We start from the raw sequence: 8855 nt of genomic DNA on the forward strand, positions 1-8855 counted from the left end.
CAATACAGAACACATCATGACTCTGCTTCTCTCCCCTCAAGATGGTGGTCGGGAGGAGGGCTCTTCTTCTTGGCAGGCAGAGGCCTGTTGTTTCTTGCCTGCTTCTCTCCCCTCAAGATGGTGGTCGGGAGGAGGGCTTTTCTTCTTGGCAGGCAGAGGCCTGTTGTGTCTTGCCTGCTTCTCTTGCAGCACCCGGCCTTTCCCCTGTCCGTGGTGGCGAGGAGGCTGGTACAGCACAGTAGCAGCGTCAGAGGCCTCCTCGCAGCCACCTCCACCACAGAAGGACCGAATGAGGTGTTGGAGGTCAAGAGGCCTCCAGCCTGCCACTCGGCCCTTGTGCAAAAGTGCCAGCAGCAACGGCAGAGAGGAGGCTGAGTAGGCCTCTAGCGCTGTTCCTCCACCTCCTCTCTGCTACCGCCACCTCCGCAGAAAGGCTGGGTGCTGCTCCTGGAGGCCTAGAGGCCTCCAGGCCGCCACCCGGTCTTTCCGTGGAGGTGGCGGCGGCGGAAAGGAGGCAGAGGAGCAGCGCCAGAGGCGGCCTTGCCACCTCGGCCTGCACGTCCCTGCTGCCACCGCAGAAGGGCCGGGTGGAGCTATTGGAGGTCAAGAGGCCTCCAGGCCACCACACGGCCCTTCTGCGGTGGCCTCAGCAGAGGCGTGCAGGCCAAGATGGCGAAGAGACCTCTGGCGCTGCTCCTCCGCCTCCTCGCCATCGCCACCGCCATCTCCGCGTAAGGGCCAGGTGGCGGGCTGGAGGCTTCTTGGCCTCCAAAACCCCCACCTGGCCTTTCCCCCAGCCGTGGCGGCAAGGAGGCCAAGGCGGCGGCAGCGAAGAGGAGGTTCCACGGTGGTGGCGAGGAAAATGTAAGTAGGGAAGGAATGAGGGAGGGAAGGAAGGAAAGAGGAGGGGAGGAGAGGGACATTTGTCCCCAATGGCGGCATGCGTGAATGTGCACCGCCATTGGGGACAATTTCCAGGTTTATCCAGCAAGATTTAGTCTCTAGACATCCCCCAATTTTAGCTAAATTTTTATGGAAAGATGTCTTTCAGGATCTCTGAAGATATTTTTACCTCGATTATTGCCTGTATCTATTGTTGCTTTGGTGTATTGTTTGTTGTCATGTTTTGTTTTATAATGTATTAATAAATTTTTTTAAAAATGATCCTATGAGGAGCAGCTTAGGGAGCTGGGTATGTTTAGCTTGGGGAAGAAAAGGTTAAGAAGTCAGATGATAAATATTTAAAAGGGTGTCCTGTTGAGGATGGAGCAAGCTTATTTTCTGCTACTCTAGATATTAGGACACAGCACAATAGATTCAAATGACAGGAAAAGAGATTCTACTTACAAATTAGAAAGAACTTCCTGAGAGTAATGGGTGTAAGAGGTGTTTGACAGTGGAATATGCTGCTTCAGAATGTAGTGGAGTCTCCTTTTTTGGAGGTTTTCAAACAGAGGCTGGATGCCATTGTTGAGGGTGCTTTAATAATAATAATAATAATAATAATAATAATAACTAATAATAATAATTAATAATAATAATAATAGGTTTATTTATATACCGCCCAATCACTGGGAATCTGAGCGGTTTACCAATCAAGGGATGGATAACAGACAGTTCCCTGCCACAGGCTTACAATCTAAAAGACACGACACAAAAGGAGAAGGGAATGGTGAGGGGGGGGGGGGAGGGAATCAGGTCCAGCATTCTTCTCTCCCTCTGAGGCTGGACCAAGGCAGAGCAGATGACCGGAGGGAGGGCTCTTCTTCTTCAGGCCAGCCCCTGATTGACTGGGCCAGCTTCTCTCTCCCTCAGAGGCCGAAAGATGACAGGGAGGGAGGAGCCTCCTTCTTCAGGCTAGCCCCTGATGGAACTGGGCCAGCCTTCTCTCTCCCTCAGAGGCCGAAAGATGACAGTTAGGGAGGGAGGAGCCTCCTTCTTCAGGCCAGCCGCTGATGGAACTGGGCCAGCCTTCTCTCTCCCTCAGAGGCCGAAAGATGACAGGGAGAGAGGAGCCTCCTTCTTCAGGCCAGCCCTGATTTTATCTTCCTACATGACAGGGAGTTGGACTGGATGGACCTTGGTGGTCTCTTTCAACACTATGACTCTATGAAGGCTCAGTGATTTCTCCATAGCCCAGGTTACTCTTAGTAACATTGTGCTGTAGTGAGCAGAAACCATCAAACACGTGGAGCAATTGCTGAAGAAGGTCAAGGACGGAAGTGCCAAGGTAGGATTAATGCTGAACCTTAAGACAATAAAAATAATGACCACAGAGGATCTATAAAAGTTCATCCCAGATAATGAGGAAATTGAAATAGTCAAGGAATTCTCATATCTTGGACCAAATATTGATCACAACAGAGAGCGGGAAGGGCACCTATGAAGAACCTAGACAGGATCCTAAAGTGATAATATGGTATAACTTTAAATACCAAACTGAGATTGTTCAAGCCTTTATATTCCCCATCCCCATGTACAGACGTGAGAGTTGGACAGTGAAGAAAAACAATAAAAAGAAAATTAACTAATTTGACATGTGTTGATGGAGAAGAGTACTAAGAATACCATGGATGGCCAAGAAAACAAACAAATGGATTCTACAACAGATTAAGTCCAAGCTCTCCCTGGATGCCAGGTTGACTAAAATGAGGTTGTCGTACTTTGGCCACATCATGAGAAGCCATTAATAATTGCAAATGGCAATGACGATAGGAAAAGTAGAAGGCAGTAAAATGAGAGAAAGACTTGCTGAGCAGATCAGTGTAAGACAGGGGGTCTTGGAGATGTCTCATCCCCAAGTTTGCCATGAGTCGAGGTCAAATCAAGGACAGGTAACAACAAGAAGGGGATGTGAAAATTGAATTTCCCTTCATAGAAAACTGCTGATTTTCTATTGATTTGTATTGACCACATTCAACCTTAGTGCTCTTCCCGAAATAAATTTGCCTGTCTTGAATTTGAACCTTGTTATGTTAAGCAGCAAACTTATTTTTACGTGGTAGTGGAAATTCTGCCCTCCACTTCTGAAGTGGTGGGAGGCTGCTCAATATTTCATTGATTTTCTCTAACAGGTCCTCTGTCATTCCTAGTGCAATTTGGATATTTGGCTTTTTCTTTGGCCCATTCACAGCTATGTCTTGTTGGGCCAGGAGAAGTGCCATGTCTGTTAGGTCTGCTCCACGTACCAGCAAAATGTGAAGTCCCATATTTTGATTGTGAATGTTCAAAAGAATAAGATGGGGGTTCTCCTAGCCTCAGCATTGTCAGTGGAGCCGCAGATGATGTGAGTGGCCAGGAGTGCTTTTAACCAGGGTTGCTTAGTTTGTCAGCTACACCCCTAGATGGGGAGATCGTCTATGGTTTTGTGCACTATTTCAATGCATTCCACTTAGCTCTGCAATTAGGTCTGTTTTAAAATTATAGCTGGTACAGAAGATTTGTGGAGAGCATTTCCAGGCCCCATTTAAAGAACATGTGTTAAATTATTATTATTATTATTATTATTATTATTATTATTATTATTATTATTATTATTATTAATATACCACTTTTCCGAAAGATCAAAGCGGTTTACATAGAGTTTAAAACCAATTACAAAACACATCATAAAATAGATAAAACCAAGAGCACTAAATACAATATACAAATCTAAAAACAATCATTCAATCAATCAATAGAGTGAGGTAGAGAGTCAATGGGATCAGAGTACACGACTTCATTTTCCAGGGGGAAAGGCTTGACAGAAGAGGAAGGTTTTAAGCCTCTTTTTAAATGTTTCCAGGGGGGTGATAAGACGGAGCTCTTCGGGAAGACTATTCCAGATTTGTGGGGCCGCTACTGAGAAGGCCATCTGGGAAGTAATAACATATTTAGAAGGTGGAATTTCCAGCAAGTTCTTCCCAGTTGTTCTGAGTGTGCGGGGCAGATAATATGAGGAGATGCAGTCCCTCAAGTAACTTGGGCCCAAGCCATGTAGGGCTTTATAGGTAATAACCAACACCTTGTATTGCGCTCGGAAGCAAATAGGCAGCCAGTGCAGATCTTTCAGAATAGGTGTTATATGGTCAAACCTGGAAGCACCGGTGACCAATCTGGCCGCCATATTTTGTACTAACTGAAGCTTCCGGGCTTGGTACAAGGGTTGCCCCATGTAGAGCGCATTACAGAAATCCAAGCGAGAGGTTACCAGAGCACATACCACCGTTTCAAGGTCCCTTTGGCCCAGATAGGGTCGCAGTTGGCGTATCAACCGGAGTTGATAGCAAGCACTTCTGACCATCGCATCCACTTGAGATGTCAATTGCAGGGACGAGTCCAGAAGTACTCCTAAACTGCAAGCTTCGTCCTTCAGGGGAAGTGTGACCCCATTCAGGACAGGTGGACAGATTTCCTTCCCCGGGCCTGGGGAACCTATCACCAGTACTTCCGTTTTCTCTGGATTCAAACTGAGTTTGTTTTCCCTCATCCAGCCCATTACCGACTCCAGGCAGGCATTCAGAGGAGAGATGCCATCCTTAGTCACTGCATCAGTCGAGAACACAGAGAAACATATTTGGGTGTCATCAGCATATTGATAACACCGCGCCCCGTGTCTCCAGGTGACCTCTCCCAGTGGTTTCATGTAAATGTTAAACAAAGTGGGGGACAAAATAGCTCCCTGAGGGACACCAGATGTCAGTTCCCTCTTAGAGGAGCAAGTGTCCCCCAGCTGCACTATCTGGAATCTGCCCGAGAGATAGGATCGGAACCACTGGAGCGCAGTGCCCCCGATACCCAGCTCCCTCAGGCGTTCCAGAAGGATACCGTGGTCAATGGTATCGAAAGCCGCTGAGATGTCCAATAGCACCAACAAGGTCACACTTCCCCTGTCGATGCCCAGACGGAGATCATCGACTAAGGCGACCATGTCCGTCTCAACTCCGTAACCCGCTCTGAAGCCGGTTTGAAATGGGTCCAGATAATCGGTGTCATCCAAGACAGCTTGGAGTTGGAAGGCAACTGCTCTCTCGATCACCTTACCTAAAAATGGCAATAGTGAGACCGGCCTATAGTTGTTTCTTAACAGGGGGTCCAGGGAGGGTTTTTTGAGCAACGGTCTGACTGTTGCTAATTTCAAACTAGATGGAAATTTTCCTTCCCTGAATGATGCATTAATTATACAACACAATAAAGATGTTACTGCATCACCACCCTGGGTGGTCAGCCAAAAAGGACAGGGGTCAAGAGAGCACGTCGTCTTCCTAACACTTCCAAGAAGTTTGTCCACTTCATCGGTATGTACAAACTCAAAATGATGCAGTTTAATGGAGTCCACGGAAGCTCTGGACACCTGTTGTCTCTGAAGAAATGCCAGCGTCGAGATCAGCCCTTATCCGAGAGATTTTATCTGCGAAGAAGTTGTTAAAGTCGTCACAGCAGGCCTTAGTTGGTTCTAAAATAGGGTTCAGGGCGGGAGAAAGCTGAGTTAGCTCCCTGACCACCCTGAACAGCTCTGCCGGATGTGACTCCACAGACGCAATACGTGCAGCATAATTAATAAAAACCTTAAAACACTGGGACATACAGTAGCTGTCCAAAAGATCTCTTCTACTTATATGATTAGCACAGTTGTGTTCAAGTCTTGTAAGCTTAAGATCCCAACAGGAGGTACACACAACTCATCTGTATGGTAGTGCGTAAGGACTAAGTAAATGTTAATAATATTTAATAATATTTATTTACTTATACCCCGCTCTTCAGCCAAGGCTATCAGAGCAGCTTATAAATTGTTAATTAGACATTTCCCTGCCCTCAGGCTTACAATCTAAAGAGACAAGACACAAAAGAAGACAGGAATGGCAGTGGGGAAGGGGCAAAGTGCAGCAGATCTGCCCTCCCTCTGATGCCTGGACCATGGCAGATGCTAGCCATTAATTAGCTCTTTAATTATCATTTTTCAAACCCACTAAGCAAATAATAATAATAATAATAATAATAATAATAATATACCTCACCTTGGAATGCCAGAAATGCCATGCATCCCTTGCTTTTACTCAGCTACCCCTGAATTCCTTATAGACAGTAGCAAAAGCATTCTGTATCAATTTGCCAAAATGGAAAGAGCAACGTGTAACATTCGTATAGGAAAAAAGCCTCTTGCAAATGCCTTTTGCAAAGTGTCTTGCTGCTGGAATCAGAAATGAAAGGGAAAGGGAAATAGGCAGCCAGCAACACACACACACACACACACACACACACATGGCCCAGCTCCACCAGGGCTAGCCTGCAGATAGAGGCTCCTCCCTCCATAACTGTCACAATAGAAGACCCTATTTCTTGTATTTCAGTATTACTAGACCACATTAAAGAATTTGAAAAGATATCGGGTCAAAAAATAAATCTAGATAAAACAAATGTGATTACGAAGAATATGAGAAGAGAAGAAATACAAATAAAATATATGACGGGTTTCAATGTGATGAAAAAAGCAAGATATCTAGGTATAATAATAACAAAGAAAAATGCAGACTTAATTTGGAATAACTATGTAAAAAAGTGGGAAGCGATAAAGGAGGAGATGAAAGAATGGAAAAATTTGAAATTATCTCTATTGGGGAGAATTTCGGCTGTAAAGATGAACTTAATTCCAAGAATATTATTTTTATTTCGCACCACCCCTGTGATTAAGAATCATAAACTCCTTGCAGAGTGGCAAAAACAGATCTCAGAATATATATGGGATGGGAAAAAAACCAAGAATAAAACAAAATTATATGCAAGATACAACGAATAGAGGAGGGCTGGCAGTTCCTAATGTAAGAATATATTATGAAGCTTGTACTTTAGAATGGCTTAGCGCCTGGATTAGATTAAGAGAAAAGGAATTATTAAAACTGGAGGGTCATGACTTAAGATTTGGATATCATGCCTACATGTTTTATGGAAAAGTCAAAGTTAACGCTACCTTTAAAAATAATTTTATAAGAGCTTTTATTAAAACTTGGGAAAAGTATAAAAGATGGATTAACCCATTTACCCCTCTCTGGTTATTCCCCCCCCATGAAGCATTGTTTAACACTGATGTCCAAAAGAAAGAAAATTGGTTGACTTATAAAGATGTATTAATAAAAAAGGGAAAAGAATTTGTAATGAAATCTTCGGAACAGATTAGAACGGAAGGTCACAAGTGTGACTGGTTTTTATATCATCAATTACAAGCTTGATACAAAATGGATAAAGGGACAATGAAAATGGTGGAGAAACCAACAAAGTTACAAGAAAAACCTGCTGTATTATCCAGATTATATAAGGCATTGTTGGAATTTCAAATGGAAGCAGATTTAGTAAAAGAAAATATGATAAAATGGGCAAAGGATTGTAAAAAAAACATTGGAATTAAGACAATGGGAAATATCATGGGGGAAAAGAATGAAATATACAGTTAGTCAGGACATTAAGGAAAACTTTGTAAAGATCATGTATAGATGGCACCTCTCTCCTGAAAAATTATGTAGAATCTATGGAAAAGGACAAAATTTATGTTGGAAGTGTGAAAGGGAAAGGAGTACCTTTTTCCACCTATGGTGGGAATATTTTCAAACAGAAAAAATTTGGGTTGTCACGCAAGAGGAAAGGGGGTGGTAGTTCAAAAAAGTTTGGGGACCACTGACCTAGAGCATGATAGATAAATAGATTTAATAGATCTCATTTGGATATTGTGGCACATATTGCTTATTGCAGTGCTTCTCAATTATTTTCTGTCATGCCCCCCCTAGGAAGAAGAAAACATTTCGCACCCCCCGCGTGACTGTAAATAGTATCATTTGTCTATAAAATTGGTCAAACGAGCCCCCCTTTACAGAGCCTCGCACCCCCTTTGGGGGGCGCGCCCCACTATTTGAGAAGTACTGGCTTATTGCAATTAATTTCCACAACAGAAGCATGATGTGAAAAGCCACATAAAATTCTGTCTTTATACTCTGTATTGATTAATTTGGAAAATGCATCTCCTTAATTCTGTATGTGCCATCAGAAACAGATGATAGAAATCCTCAAGGCATGGAAGTCATCACTCACATCCCTTTGTGTTTTACTGTTGTTTAACCATTCCTTTTGAGTACTACAGGATAGTCATCGTTGTATGCCTTAAAGTCCTTTCTGATTTACGATGACCCTAAGGCAGTCTTAGCACAGGGTTTTCTTGGCAAAATTTGTTCAGAGGGTGTTTTCCTTTGCCTTCTTCTGCAGCAGAGAGAGTGTGGCTCAAGGTTTCCCAGTGGGTTTTCATGGATGAGTGGGGGAATTTGAACCCTTGTCTCCGGAGTCCTACACCACACTGTTTTCACTACAGCAGTGGTTCTGTAGGGTAGGACCCGGGGCCGGTGGAGAGTTGCTCAAGTGGGGCACAAGCCTTAGAGACTCTCATCCCCCCTCCTCTTCTGCTTCCCAAACTTTTTCTGTCCTAGAAGAGAAGAGGAAGATGAGGATTGTGTAAGTGAAAGAAAGAATGAAAGAGTATAACTGAGTGGGTACATACCTGTGACCATTGGCTTATATGAGCGTGGCTGTGTGTGAGACATTATGTGTAAAATTTACATGTGTTAATTATTAAATTTATTTAAATAAAACTGTTCTAATTTAAGCAATGTTGTTTCCTTATGAAATGTTTAAATATCCCCCCTCCTTAACTGTCATCTTTCGGCCTGAGAAGGAGAGAATAGGCTGGCCCAGCTCCATCAGGGCTAGCCTGAAGAAAGAGGCTCCTCACTCCATAACTGTCATCTTTCGGCCTGTGAGGGAGAGAATAGGCTGGCCCAGCTCCATCAGGGCTAGCCTGAAGAAAGAGGCTCCTCACTCCATAACTGTCATCTTTC

The 8855-nt window shown here is 44.0% G+C and overlaps 2 protein-coding genes across 8 annotated transcripts in view; one reads left to right on the top strand and one right to left on the bottom strand.

Moving 5' to 3' along the window:
• Positions 1-8855, bottom strand: part of FGR (FGR proto-oncogene, Src family tyrosine kinase) — a 665433-nt gene that overhangs the window by 489968 nt on the left and 166610 nt on the right. The gene's annotated exons all lie outside the window — the stretch shown is intronic.
• PHACTR4 (phosphatase and actin regulator 4) overlaps positions 1-8855 on the top strand; it is a 148520-nt gene that overhangs the window by 70966 nt on the left and 68699 nt on the right. The window lies entirely within an intron of this gene.

This window comes from Sceloporus undulatus, chromosome 9, assembly GCF_019175285.1.
Source record: "Sceloporus undulatus isolate JIND9_A2432 ecotype Alabama chromosome 9, SceUnd_v1.1, whole genome shotgun sequence".
NCBI lineage: Eukaryota > Metazoa > Chordata > Lepidosauria > Squamata > Phrynosomatidae > Sceloporus > Sceloporus undulatus.